General features: G+C 48.5%; 1 protein-coding gene across 4 annotated transcripts in view; it reads right to left on the bottom strand.

The window, feature by feature from the left end:
* Window positions 1-17,750, bottom strand: part of NACC2 (NACC family member 2) — a 32,524-nt gene extending 14,774 nt beyond the window's left edge. The window contains exons 1-2 of one of the 4 annotated variants that reach the window (XM_039345050.1): window positions 16,415-17,750; window positions 11,207-11,289 (exon numbers count right to left, since the gene is read on the bottom strand). The gene's annotated coding sequence lies outside the window, so the exon portion shown is untranslated. Of the gene's footprint in view, window positions 1-11,206; window positions 11,290-11,787; window positions 11,807-15,737; window positions 15,864-16,414 lie in introns of those variants that run through there. The other 3 variants (XM_039345049.1, XM_039345053.1, XM_039345051.1) reach the window with 3 other exon arrangements.
* Window positions 17,751-22,591: the final 4,841 nt, after the last annotated feature.

Below are 22,591 nucleotides of genomic sequence, written 5' to 3'. Positions count from 1 at the left end.
AGCACTTGTGATGCGAGTGGCATCCTTCTGCCCAAGGCCGCAACGGTCTCCGGCCTGATGCAACTTATCCGATTCCCTGCAAACTGATGTGTTAATAAAGCCCAACACCCCCAGACCTACGGACGCTAGCGTCCTCAGGTGCGATTCCCCAAACGGCTTGCAGGAAATGAACTCCCACCGCGCCAATGAATTTCTCCGGCATCCAGAGACAAAGGAGAGAAAGTCCCCCGCTGGGTTCGGCTTTGCACCGATCAGAGGCACTTTGGCTGGGCGCCCGCAAGTGAAAGGGAAGGCAGAGCATGTTGCAAGGATGCTCTGGGCCCCAGGAGGACCTCAGCAGAAATCCTCGACCACAAAAGTCAGACTTCTCCAAAGCTCTTTTGCAAAAGCAGGAGGGGATCCGGTTGAGTTAAACCAGGATTTCTCAACCTTTAAGACGGGTGGACTTCAACTCCCAGAATTCTGTGCTGGCTGGGGAATTCTGGGAGTTGAAGTCCAACCATCTTAAAGTGGCCATTGAGAAATACACTCACTAAATTTACAGTTACAATGGCACTGGAAAAAATGTCTTATGACCATTTTTCACACTTACGACCACTTTGTCAAGTGAATAAAATTCAGGTGCTTTGCAACTGACTCATATTTATGACGGTTGCAGTGTCCCGGGGTCATAGGATCCCCTTTTGCGACCTTCCCACAAGCAAAGTCCACAGGGAAGTCAGATTCACTTAACAACTGTGTTACTAATTCACAGCTGCAGTGATTTGCTTAACAACCGTGGCGAGAAAGGTTGTAAAAAGGGGCAAAGCTCACTTAACAAATGTCTCATTTAGCAACCTAAATTTTGGGTTCAATTGTGGTTGTAAGTCGAGGACGACCTGAAATCAGTGGAACAGACGTGGCCTCCAGAAGTTGTGGGTGCGACATCCCTGGAGGCTTTTAAGAAGAGACTGGACAGCTTCCTATCTGAAATGGTATAGGATCTCCTGCTTGAGCAGGGGGTTGGACTAGAAGACCTCCGAGGTCCCAACTTTGTTATTCTGTATTCTGCATAAGTAAATCATCCAAGGTGTATGGATACGTTTTAGATAATGTTACCCTTCAAAGGCTATTTGGGCACAGATCTGCTCAGAATGGTACCTTTTCCCTCTGTTAAAATGGGCTTGTCTTTTTTCCCCCTTGCTTTTGACGATCAAATAATTAGTACCGAACGGTTTCCCTTGCATTGTAAGCTTAGGGTGGGAAGGCCTAACAAGGCTCCAGACATCTTGGAGGCATCGGACAAATCACTGCCAAGGCAGAATTTATTTATTCATGGATTTAACATATTAAATATTAATTTATATCCTGACTTTTATCTCTGTCTCTCTCTCTCTCTCTCTCTCTCTTTTGCCTAATTCCTTGCCTATACACTGCAGGGGATTTAAAGCTCCCCACCAACATTAGTAAATTGGCTAAAAAGGGTAAATGGAGCAATTTAACAGTTTTTTCCTTCACTTTACCATTTATGGCACCCATAAATGTTCTAACTTCTCCTCCGAGTTTGCGAGAAACAGTGTATGGCCTCCAGAAATAGACTTTTTAACTGAGACACTCTTAACAAGCATCTCACCATTGGCTATGTTATATAAGCAGCTGTTACCACCAAAAATAATATCAGATTTTTAAAAAAAAAATCCTCCCTAAAACGGAGAATCTCTCATCCTGCTGAAGACACAAGGCTGGAGAGGAGCTGCCCCAGCAGACGCAAGAACCGGGAACAGATGGACTATGGCTAAGGACAAGCTCCAGATGTTGCAGATGTTGGCAGTCTCGGCTCAACTTGGCACCCTTATTTTTAAACGGCATGTGTTTCTCAGGTCATGGAGAAGAGATTTCATCCATTTTTTAAGATTTACAGAACTACTTTCTTTTGCCACCTCGGTGCCCAGACCAGCTGTGGCTTCATAACACTCACACCTCCTTCTTCATCCTTCTTTTTTCAGGTTAGGAAGAGGAAGAAAGAGAGAGAAGGAAGAAAAGAAGGGAGGCACAATAGATTAAGAAATAAAAAGAAAAGGAAGAGAAAGAAAGAAAGAAAGAAAGAAAGAAAGAAAGAAAGAAAGAAAGAAAGAAAGAAAGACAGATTTGCATGCCAGTCAGCCTGAATGGCACAAATTGGCCCACTGACTTTCCAATCTGCTCCTTTTCTAAAAGCTTTAATCCAGCAAACTTTCCAAAGCTGACCATTTTGGCAGCTGATTTCACTCTCTCTCGGGGCCCACTTTGCCACAAGGGCTTTGTGCAGACCCGCAAAGAGACGGCGGTGCACATTTTAAGGCTAGAGCCACTGGTGAACCGTTCGTTGCACAATGTGCTGAGATGAATCGCCTTTTCCACGGCGGCCATCACTGCGCTACCACTCAACATCCTGGCCCAGGTCAGGAGTCCCTTCCTCCTAACTCCCCCCCACCCCACCAGGAAATTAAGCAATGATTACAAGACTAGGCAGCCCAGAAACACAAGTATGTTGCTTAGTCATAGGCTATTTTCAGATTAGTTAATCATAAAACAATGCAAGGAACAACAGGAGAGCTGCCGATTCCGAAGAAGAGTTTTGTTTAGCAATGATTCACTGCAGGGATGCAGAACTTTTGGGAAGGGGGGGGGGGTGAAGAAGGAAAGAGCTGTTGTTTTTTTAATGGCAGGACTGGGGGCCACATTCCCAAAGGTGGAGATGCCAGGAAGTGCCCCATCTCTGCAAAAGGTTTGATATCCCAAAATGTAGGCTGACTTCTGTCTGACTTTCATGCGCAGTGCCAGATTCTCGACTCACATGCTCAAGGCTCCCACTGTTCCTGCAGGCGGAGAAACTGGGAGAAGCCCCCTCCGTCAGCTCCATCCACAAGGGCTGGGATACATCGATTCTGTCCCAGTGTGTCCCATTCTCCTTCCTCCTATACGGAGGAGAAGCCCAGCCAAAGTCTGGAGAGATAACAAACAGCCCCTGGCACTTTCTCATGACCCTCTGGAGGATGCCATGACAACCCTTGTTAGCCCCTGAAAACACCAGAGGACAGTCGGCAGCGAAAGAGTTCCCCAACCAGCATGGGTGGCTGAGGAATTCTGGGTGTTGAAGTCCACAAGTTTTAAAGTTCCCATGTTCAATCAATCAATCAATCAGAATAGAGCTGGAAGGGACTTTGGAGGTCTTCTAGTCCAACCTGCTGCTCAAGCAGGAGAGCCTATATCATTCCAGACAAATGGTTGTCCAATCTCTTCTTGATGGATGATGGATCACCCACAACTTCTGAAGGCCACTTCTGTTCCACTGGTTAATTGTCTTCACTGTTAGGAAGTTTCTCCTTAATTCCAGGTTGTTTCTTTCCTGGGTTAATTTTTATCCATTGTTTCATGTCTTGCCTTCTGGTGCTTTGGGAAATAGGTTGGGAGACCCCGACTGGGGCTCGTTAAACCATCTTCTATCGATAGGCATCTTCTGCTGGGAGGCCTTCGGAGAAGATCATGTTGATTCGTGAGTTGCCTTCTTCCAACAGCTGACAGTTTGTAGGATGTAATGTCCTACTTGAGCCTACTTCCCCATAGATTCAACTCACTGGTACCAACCTGGCCCACCCACTCCTTCTCCCCAGGACAAACCTTTAAATAGCCGAAGTCTGCTGTCATAGATCCCTCCTCTGCGGGAACACGCCCAGATCCTGGAACCATTCCTTAAGAGCAACTGGTGTCCAAGCTGGGCAGCCCTCTTCCTAGACAGAACTACAGAGAGGCAGAGCTGGAAGGCGCCTTGGATAATAACCTGGCTGTTAAGTGAACCTGATTCTTTGCTGTCAGAAAGTCAAAAAGAGGGAGCAGGTCACCTGCAGCCGTCACAAATATGAGTCAATTGCCGAGTGTCTGAATTTTGGTCAGCTGACCGTAGGGGAGGCTGCAGTGGTCGTAAGTGTGAAAAACGGTCATACATCACTCTTTTCACTGCCATTGTCACTAAACAAACTGTTGTAAGCCGAGGACTACCTGTATAAATAATAAAGATAGCATGCAACGAATTTAAAAAGGAGAGCGGTGATCAGTGATCCGATCCGAGTCTATTTCAAGGTTATGTGCAAAGAAAAAACCCAGCCGTGGGACGGGGTTCCCATTTTGATTTTTTCGCACTTGCAGCCCCATCGACCGTCTTCCCCAAACGGGACGCTTGCTTAGAATTCACGAAGTGGTGCAGAATCAAAACTGTTCTTGAAATATTACCTCAAGCCCTTGGAGGTTTTGGAAGGGAAGGGGAGGGGGTGCAAAATCTAACAAATCTTAAATAATAGCTCAGGAGAGGAGAGAAATGAAATGGGGGGGAAAAAAAGTCAGAATCGCATCGTTAATCAACGGGAGCGTCATTGCTGCAACACAGAATAAATCTAAATTCTTAAGTTACTGCGACAGCCACTGACTTGGGCAATTAGACCCAGGCAGGAGAGGTAGCTTCAGGATTGATGGTCTCCTCGGAGTCCAACGGGCTCCTGGAGGTTCCTGTTCTTTCTTTGGAGCAGGGCTTCTCAGCCGAGATTTCACCATGGGTGGACTTCAACTCCCAGAATCCCCCAGGCAGCACGGGGAATGGACTAGAAGACCCCCGAGGTCCCTTCAAAATCCTATGATTCTCTGTTCTCTGTCATGACCCCTTCCTGGTTTCACTTGCCTGTTTGGTAGCCGAGGGTCTACGGATTGTCCTTGACTCATGACTGCAGTTGGGACTGGAATGTCCTAAGGGATGCAGTCATTAAATGAGGCACACCCCATTTGACAAACTTTTTGGCTGCAGCTGATGAACAAATTAACGCGAATGACGGTTCAAAGTCCAATGGCACCGGAAAAAGTGACTTACGATCATTTTTCACATATTCAACCATTGTTGCATCACCAGGGTCACGTGATCAAAATTCGGGCATTTGGCAACCAACTCATATTTATGACGGTCGCCGTGTCCCCTTTTGCGACCTTCTGACAAGCAACGTCAATGGGGAAGCCGGATTCACTTAACGACTGTGTTATTAACTGCACGGAGTCACGGAAAGTTTGTGAAATGGGGCAAAACTCAGTTAACAAACGTCTCACTTAGCAACAGAAATTTTGGGCTCAAATTGTGGTCGTAAGTCAAGGACTGCTTGCATTACAGAAGTGGACTGCCGGTGTCTTCTTGTGGGATTGAGGTCGCAAGTTGAGGACTGCCTGTATTTGCTCATCAAATGTGCCAGGCTGAATCTGTGCCTCGTCCCAAGTACAGCGAGAAAAATTGTGTCTTAAATTCTGGAGCGCCGTTACCTGAACGAAGCGACAAAACCGATCTAGGGCGAGAGGAGCTGATTTAATTCAATTTAAGCGTTCATTGAAAAGCAATAAGGAGTTTGCAACCCGGCCTCTCCCTTCAGCACCATCCGAGGCAGAAGTGGGACGCTTGTTTTGTGCAAGATCACTTTAAACAGCATCGCCGCAATTCATTTTCGAGACACCTTTTATTGCAAAGGCTCACAAATTAAACTAAGTTGGAATAATCAGGTTGCCTGCCTGAAATTTACATAACCAATTGACATGCCGGTTGCTGCTTCCTCTTTGGCACAGGAGGGGGGGAGGGAGCCATTTAAAATACGCAAATGGCATTTTAACTCTTCCCTGTTTTTTTCCTGCAGCCCGGCCAATGACTCGATCAATTCCTGCAACTGGTCTTCCTATGTTTCAGCCTCCAGCCCCCCCCCCTAATCGTCTTTGTTGCTCTTCTCTGCACTTTTTCCAAAGTCTCAACACCTTTCTTATATTGTGGAGACCAGAACTGGGAAAAGAGACGAGGACAACCACTAGCAAGACAGATGGACAACACAGCAGTGGACGCACTGCTAGAAGTTCTGAAGGACAGGACCAGGCTGGACTGATCCTCTTGGAGAAGCATCTATCCACGTGGCTGCTAAGAGTCAGCACTGACTTGACGGCACCCAGTTTTTAACTATGGATTAAAACACCACGGCCTGCGAGAAGGGAGGAGGAATCCATCTTGAACCAAGCCAAGGGTGATGGGTCCCTTGAGGCCATGATTGGCAGGCGGAAACTTGCAGGTTTTCGGCAGGTGAGGCGAGCAGATGGCAGATGATGAGAACGATGGTGCTTGCAGAGGGGAAGGGAAGAAGGGAAAGAGAAAACGGAACAGAAGGAGGGAGGGAGAAGAAGTCCTTGGAAGAGCCACGTCTTACCAGTTAAAAGGGGCACAGCATTGGTCCATATGCTGGGTGATCTTTAACTTACGAGCACAGTTGGGAGCAGAACCTCCGTTGCTAAGTGAGGAGGGCGTTAAATGAATCACACCCAATTTTATGAACCATTTTGCGGGGTCATTAAATGAACCAATGTGGGCTAAGTGAACCCAGCATTTCCCACTGACTTTGCTCGTCAGAAGCCGGCTGGGAAGATTGAAAATGGTGATCGTGTGACTCCTATTTACGACGGCTGCAATGTCCTGGAGCGATGTGATCCCCTCCTACCGACCAGTAAAGTCAACGGGGGAGGCTGGATTCAGTTAACTGCGGGTGAATAACTTAATAACTGCAGTGATTCACTTAACAAGTGTGGCGAGAAAGGTCGTAAAACGAGGCAAAAACTCATTTAGCAAATGTTCCCTTTTGCAACAGAAATCGTGGCTCGACTGTGGTGGGTAAGTGGAGGACTTTCCAACGCAGCCGTTGGCTCTGACACCCCAGAGATGAATGGAAGCTGCAGCCTGGACTTGGCTGTGTGCATCTGCTTCCCCAAGTCCTTTCCGAAGCGGCCTGTCTCCTTCAACATGTAAAACACAGCAGAAATAATTGTGCAGAACCGTTCGGCAAAATTAGACCGGGAGGAGGATGGAGCTGTTTTTCTGCTTACTTGCACAATTTGTGCCTTTCAACTATTCCTCCCCCTCCCCTCTCCCTTTGACTCTAGCTGAGAAAACACACACACACACACACATACACACACACACAAAACATCTTTTTACAGCAAAGGGCCAGGAGCTTTGTACATCACACGCTCACAGTGTACAAACAGCATTTAACCTGGCAAAGCTCAAAGCAGCCTGCTACGCAGAGATGCTCTCTTACACTTACCTAGGCACACTTCCTACACACCGGAGGGGTAGGTGTCGGATCCAAAAGCATTACACAATCATGAAATACCCCGGAAGAAACTCAGCAGGAAGGAGACACAGTTTTCCAAGCTTCTTTGTAGGACATCTAGTGAAAACAGGGTGGTCATTCTGGCCCCTGGGTGTTTCATTAGCCCACCTGAGAACCGACTAATCACACCTATTCAGCCAGCAATAGAGGCAGAGGTGGCACCTCAAGGAGAAGCCACCCACACCCCCATCACACTAATTACTTTGGGATAAGCCAGCCAACTGCGAAAATAATTTCTCACCCTGAGAGAAGGTGCAGCTGTTACCAAAACAATGAAGACAAGGAGACTGCAGGCCCTTCACACCCAAAAGAGGGGACCCTTCCCCCCTTTAGAAAAGAAAAAAAGGGGGGAGAAATGGGGTGGGCTTCTGCTCCCCTAAAAAGTCCCATTCAAACTAAGATGCTTGCTGGAATTCTTGTAGTCCTTCTCAGAAATGCTAAGACGTTCTTAGTATTCTAAGAACTTATTCTAAGAATTTATAAGTATTCATACCATACATAGTTGGAAGGACCTTGGGGGTCTTCTATTCCAACCCCCTGCTCAAACAGAAACTCACACAAATGGCTGTCCAGTCGCTTCTTAAAAGCCTCCAGCGTTAGAGCACCCAACTTCTGGTGGCGAGCTGTTCTACTGGTTTACTGTCCTCACTGTTAGGAAGTTTCTCCTTAATTCCAGTTCGCTTCTCTCCTTGATTAGTTTCCATCTCATCTTGTCCTGCTTTCAGTTGCTTTGGAGAACAGGTTGACCCCCTCTTCTTTGCGGCATCCCCTCAAATATTGGAAAATTGCTATCATGTCACCCCTGATCCTTCTTTTCTCTAGACGCCATACCCAACTCCTGCAACCCTTCTTTTCTTGAGGAACAGAAGACCAGTTGAGGAACCTCAACAGTTGCTGATGAGGACCTATCGGCCTGGAGAATGGATGCGGAATTAAAAGCCCCAATGGAGAACACATCTTCTGAATTGCACAGAACTTGCAAGATTTTGTCCTTGATAACAATTAGGAAAGTGCTTATTTTACAATGCAACTTTTCTTCTAGCCTCTCACACTGCTATCTCCAGGACTGTAGCAAGACCTACATTCCTTACTCTATAGCCGCCTTCCTGGGTCCCAAGAAAGCTTTGAAATGGATGCCAGAAGCCCTCCCCCGCTGCCCCTGCTGATTTACTCAAGGGTAAAGATAAGAAACTCATTCAGCCTTTCTTGTGTTTAGGACTTGAGAAGAATCATCCTGTTACTATAACAAGAAAGGGGAACTGACTTGGCATCCAGGCCTTTGATAAGCTAAGGGCTAGGTGGGCTTTACTGGGTATCTGTGTCTTGGTAAGAGGTTGTTCCCTCTCCTAACCTTCTGCTTGACTGTAAATCAATGATTCCATCAGCCCCTGTTCTTTGGAATTTGGTGTAATTTACCAATTATCTGAACAACAAATCATTGATCTTGCCATTGCTTCCTTATCAAGGAAACCAGGATCTGTCTGCAGTCTTTAGATGTGAGTTTTTCACCAAACCAATTGGGTTAAAAAAAGGTATTCATCGTGTGTTTTTTTTTTTAACCCACCCAGAGAAAATCCCCATAATATCCCATCATGGGGGGGGGCCCTCCACGGGGGTCAGGGTAAAGTTAAAGAACCGCAGCAGCAGTTGAGGCTAGAGCTCACCCAAGACAAATCTGTCTGAACAGCAATAAAAGCTGGATAATGCAGATAGCCTTAACATTTTAATTGTTATGCTTTTTAATCTCCTTTCGCACTAGCGACTTCACAGTCTTTTAAAAAAAGGAGAGGGAAAACTGCTGAGATCAAAAGAACAGCCCACGTCTCATAAAACCGGAATTTAACTCTTAAGAATTAAGAGGAGCAGACGGGTTAAGGTGTCCAAAAAGCAGGATTTGGGGTCCCCGCAAGCCTCAGCAAAGGCAGATAACAGAACAAGAGAGTTGGAAGGAACTTTGGAGGTCTTCTAGCCCAACCCCGTGCTCAGACAGGAAGCCCTATACCATTTCAGACAAATGACTGTCCAGGGGAGGTATCAACTTATTTTTCAAAGCACCAGAAGGCAAGACAAGAAACAATGGACTAATCAAGGAGAGAAGCAATCTGGAATTAAGGAGAAACTTCCTAACAGTGAGGACAATTAACCAGCGGAACAGCTGGCCTCCAGAAATTGTGGGTGCTCCATCACTGGAGGCTTTTAAGAAGAGACTGGAATGGTAAAGGGCTTCCTGCCTGAGCAGGGGGTTGGACTAGAAGACCTCCAAGGTCCCTTCCAACTGCTATTCTGAGTGATTGATTGGTTCCACGCTAGGAACAACTGCTTAGCTTCCTTGAATCCATGATTCCTTTGAATCTCACAGCATCACAAGGACCAGATCACCAGTTTGGAAACAAATCCTTCAGGATCCTCTTTCCAATTGTTCACAGACGTGACTTATCATCATCATGACTCAGAGGCTTCCTCTTTATCTTTCCGATCCCCTGAGCGATCTTAGCCAATTCCAGCAAAATAAATGAAGGGAAAGGATGAGACGCAGAAGGGGGAGGGACCCAGGCAGGCTCAGAACCCCAGAGATACCTGGTTGGGCCATCCTTACGGAAGGATACCTGTGCAGGTAATCCTCGACTTTCAACCACTGCTATGCAAGGTGGTTAAGTGAGTCCTGCCCCATTTTATGACCTATTTCGCCACAACTGTTAAGTGAATCAGGCATTCATCAAGTGATAAAAGCGACTGAGGATCATTTTTCACACAGCATCCCCGCGATCACGTGATCAAAATCCGGATGCTTGGCAAATGGCATGTACTCAGGACGGTTGCGGTGTCCTGGGAGGTCATGGGATCCTCTCTGGCATCCTTCTGGCCAGCAGAGTCGATGGGGAAGAAGGCAGATTTTCATCTAACAACCGTGTGGCCGACTTAACCACGGAAGCGACTCGCTTAAGAACTGCGGCCTGGGAAAGGTCGCCAAATGGGGAATACCTCACTTAACAGCGGTTTCTCAGCAACCAAAATTTGTGGCGCGCCACTGTGGTCCGTAACCTTTCTGAATTCCTATAACCTCGACCTGCTTCTCTGAATTCCGTCCTGGGGCTAAGGAGGCTCCCGATTCCTTGGCAGAGCCAGGAAGGACTTCCTGGAGACCAGCACAATACGCAAAGGCACCTGGGCTCCCCAGCCGAGTCTTCCCGTGCCAGAGGGAAGGACTGTGTGTCTTCCCCCCCCCCCCTGCAGGAACAGTCTCTTCTGGAACCCAGTTCCCTGTCGGAAAGTAAAATCTATTAACCTCTCCCAAGACACAGGCTGTGCCCCTCGGAGGAGAGTCCTTTGGAGGGAGCTTAATTATCTTTAAACCCACACCCTGCCTTCCTTCTCTCTCCCCCCCCCCCCCAGGCAGTGCTTGATTTTCTGTGTAGAGCGGAGGGGTGTGAATAAACGGATCTCATTATGAATGCCTATATATGGCCATCCGAATAAAAGGCCAGCTCTCTCCCTGATCTGCCCGCCTTGGCTCCAAAGCAGACCCCCCACCTGTGGGAGCTGAGCCAAAATAGACATAATTCTCTCCCCCCCCCCCCACTTAGAAACAATTCCTGCAACTGGGGATGAAGAGAGGATCGTGAGAAATTCTTTACAGAACCCAAAGGGGTAATCCTCGGTTTACAACGTTCATTGAGTGACCATCTAAGCTTATAATCGCACTGTCAGGTGTATGCAGAAAAATCTACGCTTGGGGTACAGGGGTAGTCCTGGACTTGTGACTGTTCATTTAACAACCATTCGAAGTTATGAAGGCGCTGAAAAAAGGACTTACAAGCGGTCCTCGTCCTTATGAAACCAGATGTGACTCGCTTCACAATCGCCTTGCTTGGCAATGAAAACTCTGATCCGAATTGTGGCTGTTACGTCGAGGGCTCCCTGTAGACGCACAGGCGAGGTTTTGCATCTGACAGGGTGAGGAGTTGGAACAGGAGACCTCTTTAAATTTTGGAATAAAAGGGTGGCGGTCTTACCTTCTCTGTTTTGCCGTTCTGCTCTTCACGTGGACCGGATTCCGGGCAGGTTGCTCAGGTCCTTAGAGAGGATGCAACGTGATCTGTGGAGCAGATAAATAACGTCAAGTTACACAGGATAAAAAAAAAACTTGCAAGATTTCACCCATTAATGAGAGATCTGCAGCTGTGATACAAAGGAACATGCCGAGACTCTGGAAAGAGGGCAGAGAAGAGCAACAAGGAGGATCAGGGGAGGTAGAGGCTGGAACCTGCGATGAGCAGTTGCTGGAATTGGGTATGTCTAGCCTCGTGGAGAGTAAGGACTAGGGGTGACACGTCTTGCATTATTTGAGGGGCTGTCACAAAGAGGAGGGGGTTGACTGATTGGACCCTTCTTAGAACAGCCAGGTTCTGCAGTGGGGTTTCTCAACCTTGGCAAAGTCAAGGTTAAGCCAGCGTGGGGAAATCTGGGAGTTGAAGTCCACCTGTCTTAAAGTTCCCAGGATAGAGTGCCTGGATTTGAACAACACACACAGGATAGAATTTGCTTGCTGAGTTTGTGGTTCCAGATGGGTGTCGGAAACCACTTTGCTGCTTACAATCTGGCTTATTTCCTTGGCACAACGTGTGGTGCAAACATGGGAATTTGTCAGCCCAGATTTAGGAAGGATAACTTTGAATGGCCACTGAATAAATGGCTGTAAGCCGAGGACTACTCGGGAGTCCATGCCGGGGTCCTTAATCAGCATCAGGAACAGCCTTCCCTTTCACGAAAACAGAGGCTGCTTCCCCAAAACAACACCCTCAGGCGTTTCGCACACAGTTTAATTACTGCGAGGATTTCCACGCCGCCGGCCTTTTCCAATGTGCCTTTTTTTGGGTATGGAAAGCAAAGCCCGCAGCTCCCTGGCTAATCACAGCGGCTGCTGATAAATGAGCAACACGAGAGCAGGAGAAAAAAAACCGGCCTGCAGCAGTTGGAGAAAACATATTTTGCAAATGATCTCACTGGAAACCTGGCAGGGTGCAAGATGCACTTCGGAAAGGCAGAGCGGGCTGTCAAAAGACGTGTCACTTGGAAACGTAATAAGTGGGAAGACAACAATGCTGGGTGGCCTCTTGCCGCTGCAGCTCAAAGCCCGGGAACGTCGCGTTTGTGCATCGGAGAGGTGGGCTTTGCAGCCCGGTTAGCCAAACACAAACTAAGCCAAACTAGCCAGGTGGATGAACGGCTCAGAAGAAAGTCAAACCCAGGGACAAATTCTCCCCCGATTCTCCTAGGCCGCCTCACTTTCTCAGCTGACTCACAAATATGCACACACGAAACCCTGGCAAACTTTTAAGCGATGCACCATTCTCTCTGCAACCATCAAGGCTTCTAGCGGTGTTTCTCAACCGTGGCAAATTTAAAATTGGTGGACTTCAATACCCAGAATTCCAGCTTCTGTTCCAGTTTTGGAAACTTTGGAGAAAGTAGAAGCATTTTTAATCTGATAATGAAGGATCCTTGGTGCTCTCTGAGCTTGTTTGTTTTCTTGCAGGTGTCTCATCACCCAAATCCATTTAACTACATTAGCCATCCTTTACGGATGTGCACTAGATATACAGAATAACAGAGTTAGGAGGGACCCTGGAGGTCTTCTAGTCCAGCCCCCTGCTCAGGCAGGAAACCCTATAGCATCCCGATCAAATGGCTGCCCAGTCTCTTCTTAAAAGCCTTCAGCAATGGAGCACCCACAATTTCTGAGGCAGGCTGTTCCATTGATCAGTTGTTCTCGCTGTCAGGAGAATAGGTTGGCCCCCTCTTCTATTGGACATTTCACTTAGAACTGAATCTTTTTCAAGTAAATGAAACCCCCAGAAGTTAAAGCAGGCTTCTCTTATCACCCAAACAACCAGAACTGTAGCACCTTAAAGTCTAACAAATCAATTAAAATATTATTTGTGGGCTAGGGTTGATTGAAGCAGATGTCAGCCAACTTCAAAAGTTACAACGGAAACCAGGCTGAAAATTTTCGTGGGAATAAAAACTGGATCAAAGCATCGGTGTAGAAAAAAGCAGGTAGAAAATTAAAGGAAGCCACCCAATGTGGTTCCTCTGCTACATTTAAGCACATCCAGATGTCTTTCACATCTTTGGATGCAAAATATTTATCCTGCTTGGAACTTCAAGAAGCTCCAGGACAACTGTTTTGTCCAAGCTCTGGAATATCAATTCTGCCCCAACCGGAATAGCCGTAAATTCCACTCTGTTGACCCAATCCAACGGCAACAGCTCTTTAATATTTCAGTTAGCGAGGTAAAAGCATGTACCAGCGCATCAATTACCCAGGTCACAAGACAGCCGTTGGACAGTAGCCAGAGCATCAATTCTCCCAGCTTTGCAAAATGCCTTCTGAAGTATTGCAATTAACGAAGCAATGTGCCACGGACACGTCATTTTTAAGTGCTCCTGGACTTGGCCATGGATGCACGGGACCCTCACGTAGGGAGGTTCAGCGTGTACTCTGGCTACAGGCCTGCTTTACCGGAGGAGCTGAGCCTTTTGAACACAATCCTCGCAGGATGGCAAATGCATTTTTAACCACAGCATGTTCAGGAACACGCTCAGACGAGGAGAAATAAAGAATAATAGAGCTGGAAGGGACCTTGGAGGTCTTCTAGTCCAACCGCCAGCTCAAGGAGGAGACTCTCTACCTTCTGGTCAAGAGGCTCTTCAGTTTCTTCTTAAAAGCCCCTCCAGTGGCGCACCCATAACTTCTGGAGGCGAGCCGTTCCACTGATTGATTGTTCTCACTGTCAGGAAGTTTCTCCTTGGTTCTAGGTTGCTTCTCTCCTTGGTTAGTTTCCATCCGTTGCTTCTTGTCCTGCCTTCAGGAGCTTTGGAAAATAGGTTGCCCCTCTCTTCTTTGGGGCAACCCCCTCAAATATTGGAGGACTGCTGTCTTGTCACCCCAATCCTTTTCACTAAACTAGACACACCCAATTCCAGCAACCGTTCTTTGTATGTTTCCGCCTCCAGTTCCCTGATCATCTTAGTTGCTCTTCTCTGCAATCTTTCCAGAGTCTCAATCTGTTTTTTATAATGTGGTAACCAAAAGTGGATGCAGGATTCCAGATGTGGTCTTACGGTCATAAGGAGGAGGGGAGTAAGTGGAAAGATGGGCGTAAAGCAAGCAGTCATTAAACAAGGCAGCTGATAAACGAGGACTGTCTGTGCTGCACCACACTGTGGCTTTTGCACATGAAGGGGAGCCAAACTGAGACTAAAAGGGCCGAGTTTACAACATCGCCTTAAAGTTTAATGTGATATTCTAGGTTTTACGCCGGATGAAATCAGTCCATGCAGCTTTGAGGCTGCAGTTGCAGAGGGCGAGTTGGGGCCGAGCAAATCCTGGATCAGCGGAAGGGCGGAAATGAAAATGAATTCCTCACATTTCTAATAAAGCCCCCAATTTATTTTTGAGAAGCACATGGATGTTGCCCATGCAGGTAGTCCTCAACTTACAACCACAGTTAAGATCGGTTGTTAAGCGAATCACTGCAGTTGTCAAGCAAGTCACATGGTTGTTAAGTAAACCTAGCTTCTCCGTACAGTTTGCTTATCAGACGGTCACAAAAGGGGACCACACGACCCAGGGACACAAATACGAACGAGCTGCCAAGTGTCCAAATTTTGACTATGTGACCCTGGGGAGGCTGCAACGGCTGTAAGTGTGAAAAATGGTCCTAAACCATAAATCATACCGTTGTAACTCTGAACAGTCACTAAATGAATGGTTGTAACTGGAGGACTACTGCATAGGAGGGAGGGAAGGAAGGAGGGAAGGAAGGAAGGAAGGAAGGAAGGAAGGAAGGAAGGAAGGAAGGAAGGAAGGAAGGAAGGAAGGAAGGAAGAAAGAAAGAAAGAAAGAAAAAGAAAGAAAGAAAGAAAGAAAGAAAGAGAAAAGAAAGGTTATATTTTAATCCTTTCTCAGGTGGGGAAGAGGAATTCCGCCCTCCCAAAGAGAGCCACCCAAAGGCAGGACGGGGGACGCAAAGGGGTCTGTGCTGATGGCCAGATTTAAACCAGGGAGGGGGGGACACTTTGCTGACTTCAGCAGCCTCCCCCCCCCCCGCGCCCTCTTTCTTTCCCCTTCATGCGTGGCTGCCCCTGAACTTCAGAGGCGGAAAATCGCAGCCTCTTCCCCCGAGCCGGGACCCCGGGCAGAAAGACCCCCGGCCAGGTCGCTCCAGCCATGCTCGGGGGGCGGCGGAGAGGGTCTTCCCGCGGGGGGGGGGCTCTTCCAGCAGCTGCTCCCTCTGGAGAGCCCGGAGGGGGAGGAACTGCCTGGCGGGGGGTGCGGGAAGCCCCCGCGGGTTCCAGGCACCGCAGACTCCCGGCCTCGCCTCCCAGCCGTCCAGTCCTCCCGGCCAGGCGGGGGATGAGGGGCGCCGGAGCGGGGCAGGGGGGCACCGGGGGAGGGTGCCAGGCAGCGGGGAAGGGCAGCCGATCCCCAGCGCCCCTTCCCCGGGGCTGGCGCAGGAGGTCGCGGGCGGCTGCGCTTACCGGCGCCGGTCCCGGGGAGCGGCCGGCGGTCCTTCCCTTCCTCCTCCCGGCTGGCGGCAGGAAGTGATTCCCGCGGCCGGGAGGGGACTGCCGAGCCCGGGGGGGGGGGTGTGGAGGCGAGGCGGGGCGGAGCCCGGCACCCCCTCCTCCCTGCACCGGGACTACAAAGCCCGTCCTCCCCAGCCGCGCCACCGGCCCTTCCATCCAGGGCAATGCGCCCGCCAGCTCTGCCCGGGGCTCTTGGCCGGGGGACCTAATTCCCCCCCCGACCCCCGGCCACTGACCCGGGTCAGGGAAAGACCGAGCGGCCGCGTTCGCACGACGCCCCGAAGGGAAGGGAGGTGCCAGCCGTGGGAGCCCGCCCGCCGGTCCGCTTCCACTTGGAGCGCGTGGTGCCTGCGCAGCACGTGGCCGTGTGAAATGGATCCCCCCCCTCCCCAGCATCTCTAGGGAGCCCCCAGCCCTCTTCTGGGTTCCCTGCACGTCTGGATGAGCAGAGCGTCAAGGGGTCTGTGTGTGGGGGGGGAAAACAGGAGCTTTATTCCCCGGTGGCAAAACAGGGAAAGCTTCCAGAGTTCAATTCACACAACAGAGATGTGGACCGAGTGATCTCCAAGTCACCGTCCATTCTTACTGACCCCCTATAGAGATTTTCTCCAGGAAGGTTCATCCCTAACCTGGTCCTTCAGGTCTTCTGACTGCGCCTGTCTCCACAGTGTCCGTCCCCCCTTCTGCTGGTCCTCCCCTTCCTCGTCCCATCAATTAACTGACTGATTAGGTGCCACTGTTAGTGACTTCAGAGGTAGGATTTCTCCAGGAAGATCCTGGTCCTTGAGGTCTTCCAGTCATGGCCTCATTGCCTCCCCCCACTGTCCATCCATCTTGCAACTGGTCATTCTCTTCTCTCTCCTCGTTTTCCCAGCATTATGGACTTCTCAAAGGGAGCCGCTGTTGGCATTGATCAACTGATTATGAGCTATTAAGTTGGTATGGATTTTTATTGACCACGTTGATATTCCCCATGATGATCTCAGCCTGGAGGTCCTACAGGCCTTCCAACAGATCCCTCCTGCCACTGTAGCTGCGTCCACCAATCTTGCTGCTGCTCATCCTTTTCTTCTCTTTCCTTCCACCTTTCCCAGGATTCAAGTCAGTGTCCATTCTTAGCAGCCCTACAGACTGGTTTTCTCAAGGATGATCTGATGCTTCAAGACGACTTCTTCTTCTTCTTCTTCTTCTTCTTCTTCTTCTTCTTCTTCTTCTTCTTCTTCTTCTTCTTCTTCTTCTTCCTTCTCCTTTTTCTTCTCATTGATTATATGCCATCAGCCAGTGTGGACCCTTAGTGATCTCCTAGATCTCCTTCAAGCCTTCCAACTGTGCTCCCATGACTGGTGTGATGAGTCCTCCACCTTGCTGCTGCCCATCCTCTTCTCTTCAACAATACCACATAGTTGGAGGGAGCTTGGAGGACGTCTAGTCCAACCCCCTGCTCAAAATCTGCAGATTGTTTCACCCTGAATTAAAAAAACAAAATCAAATTCACCGCTCCCTCCCCTCTATCAGGCTTGTTTTTCTTCCGACCTCATCTTCGGTTCAACTGGTGACATTACAGTAACCCTAGGAGCCGGCTTGTAACAATCGCCAAGCAAAATCTCACTGTGGTTCTTCTCCTATGTCATAAATAACCCAAAGGTAAAGGCGGAAGGCAGGGCTGGTGGCAGGAAACAGCACTCTGGGCAGGTTCAGCCGTATCTGGACATGTCTCAACATGTGCCTGGAGATCCCTTTCTTACTCAGCCGGGTGCCAAGCTCAGCATAAACAGTATTCCAGCTAAATATTAGACCGATGGGTATTGTGCTGTGCGTATCTACCTAGGGTTATCATGCCACAAAACTCTATAAATCATCTCAGTTGTTTCTGCCATGCCAGTTTACATTGCAATCTCGGAAACAAAGCCTCAGCTCACTGGTCAAAAAATAATAATAATAAAAAAAAAAATGCCATAAGATAGGCTGATTTGGACCCTCCTTGGAGCAAATTATCGCCCCTCCCTCCCTCCCTCGGCGGTCAATTTGGTTAGCTGTTCCTTTTTCTCTTTAACAGCATCCTTGATTACTGCTCAAGTGACATCACTGCTGGCAGAGGCATTGATTTCTCCCCCCCTCCCTCCCCACTCATGAATATTCGCCAAGCATTTCAACCGGGAGAGCCATTAATATTCAAGAAGCAAGGATGAAATGTACGCTCCAATTTAATGAAGGATTGTAGATACGGATCTGATGGATGACATGACAAGGAATATTTCAAAAGGCATCCATATTTCAAGTCCGAAGCTATTATTAGAAGCCGCAGAAAAAGGCTACCGAAGAAGAGGGAAATTAAGGGAGGAATATGGATAGACCCGGATATATTTAGATGGAGGGGAGAGTCAGAAGCTACTTTAAGGAAAGAAGAGCAAAACGTTGGCAGAATCAGAACGGTTCTGAGCTGAGAAATTGATCCCTATGATAATTGCAAGAAGCAAGCTTTCGTGGTCATTAAATGGCATTTATTGTCAAAATTATGGGATGCTTTTGAGGCCCTGCCAATCAAACCAATATAACAGAAACACAAGCTACACAAATGGGAAAGGGACATTTGAGGTCCTCCAATCCACTCCCCCCCCCTTCTGAAACACTCAAAAATTGGTTCATATTTGAAGGCAAAGTCTGTAAACTCCCTTAACAGTTATATTTCATCGGATTCTTTCTTGAAATAAATCTATCTGGCTTACCTCCAGATAAAATTTCCAGGTTAAAGTTCACACCGATAGGAAAAAAACCAATATGTTGACCTTATTAATAGTTTCCTAGCTTGATAACCTTCGACTGCTTGAAAGTTCTCTTAGCAGTTCGGACGGGCGTATTCTAAATTGTTTAAATGCAGTCAACGATATCCTGCAAAGCTGATTTTTTTTTTTTTTGAATGGCAGAGCTCAACCCTGCATCCATTACAGGAAGTGCTTGTGGTGGCACAATTAATGACTGCAGAGGCTCAACTCCACTAGCAGGATATCGCCATCTTAGAAAAACATGTTCTTCTTATTTAATTTTAAATTGATTCAGTCACAGTGGAGTACAGTACCATACGTACATTGCCATACCGTACAGTGACGTACAGTACCATACATACAGTACCGTACATTACCGTACAGTACCATACGTACATTGCCGTACATACACTGCCGCACGTACAGTATGTACCGTAATGTACAGTACCATACGTACAGTGCCGTACGTATGGTATGTACAGTGCCGTACGTACAGTGCCATACATAACATAATGTACAGTACCATAAGTACAGTTCCGTATCTACAGTGCCGTATGTAGTGCTGTACGTACAGTTCCGTATGTACAGTGCCGTACGTCTACTATCTCCAAGGGGCTAATAGCAACGGAACACAAAAACCCAAACCCTGGACATTTTCCTCAAAACTTTTGACGTCCATAAAATCCTTAGCTTAAAAAAAAATCCTACCACCTCAATAACTCAGCAGAATAAAAGGCATTAAGGCCCAAACTCCCATTAAGTACAATTTGTGAGCATCTGCTCGGCCTACTATGCAGCGGCTGTGTCCCTTGAACTGCAGCGCAAAAGGGCTTATGCTCCAGGTACTCAAAGTGTGGATTTTTAAATATTTTTTTCAACTGCCTCTCCATCCCAAATCTCTTTTACAACAGGCCCAAACTACAAAGGGATCCATTATTATTCCAAAACACTAAAAGCCACAAGGAATTTGGGAACCGTGTTTGCAAATCTGTGCCCAAGAATGCTTTGCGATCCTTGCTCTCCAAGTTAAATTTTATTTTTTATTTTTTTTAAAAAGGGCAGCTGCTAAACCTGTTCTGGCAGAAGCAGCTTTCTCTATTCTGGAGCGAGGGAAGAAGAAGAAGAAAGAAGCAGAACTGCCCCGAAATGGCCCAGGCTTTAGTGAGATCCCAGGAAGGAGATAAAACGCCAAGGAAACAAAATGGGCATCATTAATGAAAAGAGCACAAGGTTTTACCGCCGCCTCGGCTTCGCCTGGCAACCAACCGTCCAGATAAACATGTATTTTAAAAGTGCAAGGCAGAAGAGAGTGGAAAATTATAGGCTTGCAGGGCTGGAGGCTGGGGGGGGGGTGTGAGAGGGATGATTTGGTGTCCAGACTGATAACAAAATCCCATCATCTGCCCAGTGTCTGCAGGAGATAATGGCCTGAGCGTCCAGCCTCACTTGGAGTCCAGCTTCCAGGAACGGGTGCCGTAAACTGGGACAGGAACAAAGAGCCTCAGAGAGCTGCATTCCCCCCCCTGCCCCCCCCCAGCCTCTGGCCCTGCTCCAGGCAGCTAAATAACCCTCTCCAGCCTCCTTGGCCACAAGATGCAACAAACGCTGAACAAACAGGCCGTGGAGAACCGGTGCCAGCTCTCTCCTTGGTCCCACAGACCACGTGCTCCAGGGACGGGCGATCACCAAGGTCACCCAAACAGCAGGACTCGGGCCAGCGTCTGCCAGGCGGGGGCCCCCTGGGTCCTGCCCCCTCAGCAAACAGTAGCAAAGGTCCGTGCCTGGGGCTGCATGGATCAGTTCCCCCCCTCCCCAAAGAAAGCCACAGGGAGACGGGAAGGAGAACACTGCCTCCTGCACCAGCATGAGCCTTCCAAGTCATCCTTTTGCTGGCTTTCTCGGTGATTAAGGAGGAACTGGACTCTGCTCAGAAAAAGAAGAAAAGAAATTAAAGGGGAGGGGGAATGGGTGGGGAGGTGCACCTCAGGCAGTTTTGCCGATCCAGTGTCAGAGGCGTGCAGAAAAAAGGGAGACGGCAATCTCTCCCCCCCCTTCCTTATTCTCAAAGCTTCTTGGATATTACTGCGCTGTGGCCATCAGCATTAACATGAATTATGGTGCAGGCTGAGCACAGGAGGGGAGGGGGCGGGGAGCAGGGAGGAAAGAAAACTCTGCTGTGACTGCAGTCGGCTGCAATCCAAGGGAAGGACCCACTCCTATCCGGTGCCATTTTCTGCCCCTCGCCTGCAAGGGCTGCCAGCCTCTTCTCCCTCTAATTCCAAATGTCCTCACAGCCCCGGCCTTAAGTGCCGGCAGATCCCTGATCTGCATCGGCCCAAATTTGCTGCACCGGCCCACAACACGTGTGGAAGAGAATGCCTGGCTATTGATTTTGGAAATGGAAAGCCAGCCAAACTGCCAAACGCTCTGCCTCCCCCTCCCCTCCGGACCCCCCATTACTTTCAAGAACAAGACGGGAGGAGGGCAGCCTCAAGGTTTCCCCCCCCCCACGTGTCCCTGGTGGGAACAAGGAGCCCGGTTCCTCACGCAGCCAGAGGGATGTGTTTAATCTGCACACCAGGCAAAGCCTGCCATTGCACCCAGCAGGAACGGGGCTGCTGCATAGCGGCAAGGCGGCTGCCGCTGCATTACGCAGACCTGGGAGGCTCAATGTCACGGCTTGGCAGGCAGAGGCTGATGCCGCCCTCCAGGCCCACCTCTGCCTGGAGCTGCTGTGCGGCGCTTCAAGTGCAGCCAGGCCGAAGCCGGCATTACGCCGGCCATGTTAAGCTAGTAGGAGTCATCCCTGGCCAGGTGAGCTCAGCCAGATGGCTGAATTCGGGAGAGGGAGTAGAGGAGAGCCCTGCAAGGGCAATGCAGATACAGGACACTGCATTGGATCACCCTCTCCTTCAAGGAGTGGGCGGGAGGGGGGGAGAGGGAAGATCTGAGAGAAGATTGCATGATAGTCAGATCCCAGCAGGTCTCTCCCTCTGTTCCTTTTAGGGCAAAGTTTCCCAGTCTTGAGAATGTCCAAGAGGGAGAAATTCCACTCCCAGGATTCCCCAGCCAGTTTGACCATCAATGAGAATTGAAGTCCACATAGGCTGGCTGGGGAATTCTAGAAATTAAAATCCACACCTACTGGCTGGGGAATTCTGGACGTTTGTGTGCGTAGATAGATAGATGAGAGAGAGGGAAGATAGATAGATAGATAGATAGATAGATAGATAGATAGATAGATAGATAGATAGATAGATAGATAGATAGATAGATAGATAGATAGATATGCACAATGTGGTGGTCTAATGGTGAAGAGACTCACCTACCACTGAGAAGGTTGGGAGTTCAATTCTAGGTAGTGACAGATTTTCTGTCTCTGGTCGCAAAGAAAAAATATCTGCTGTGAACTCCACGTAGGCATCAGGAAGGGCATCCAGCCAGCAAATGCTCAGCTCCATCCAGTCGGCCTGACTCTACCCTGAATTAAGGGATTCCAGGGTCATAAAAAGGGAGCACATACATACATACAGTCATATTTCCTAGCTTCACCTTTGGGAGGTGAAGTTGAAGTCCCCGACTGGACATGCATATGCAAAATGATTTCCTGCCACAACATGGATGGCTGAAAGCAAGGAATGGTAGACTAACAAAGTCCCCCCCGAAGGCATGTTACACCGATTCCAGCATCCTTCAGTTTGAACGCATAAACAATTGCAACTTTCAAAAGTCTGTGCATTGTGTGAATGGGAAGATAGACAAACAGACAAAGACAAAAACAGCTGAAAAACCTGTTTATCCATTTTTTTTACTCCTTATTCTTATTACTGACTTGGGGAGGGGGGGGTCAGCCTTCAGCCTGAAGTGCACAAGGGGGACATAAAGGCAGCACAAGTCCTACTGTACAAGACACGGACACACACAATCCTGGCAGCAGCGCCCACGTCTCCTCTGAATGGTAAACTTGGATGCTACTTGCCAGCAATTGCGAAATGAAACAAGGCAACTGAAGAACAAGTTAAAATTATTACTAGGCTTTTTTTT

The sequence above is a fragment of the Crotalus tigris genome, unplaced genomic scaffold (genome assembly GCF_016545835.1).
Source record: "Crotalus tigris isolate CLP2741 ecotype Arizona unplaced genomic scaffold, ASM1654583v1 scf7180000017940.1788314, whole genome shotgun sequence".
NCBI lineage: Eukaryota > Metazoa > Chordata > Lepidosauria > Squamata > Viperidae > Crotalus > Crotalus tigris.
Note: the sequence above shows the minus strand (reverse complement) of the source record. Positions and strands in the feature narration are given on the sequence as shown.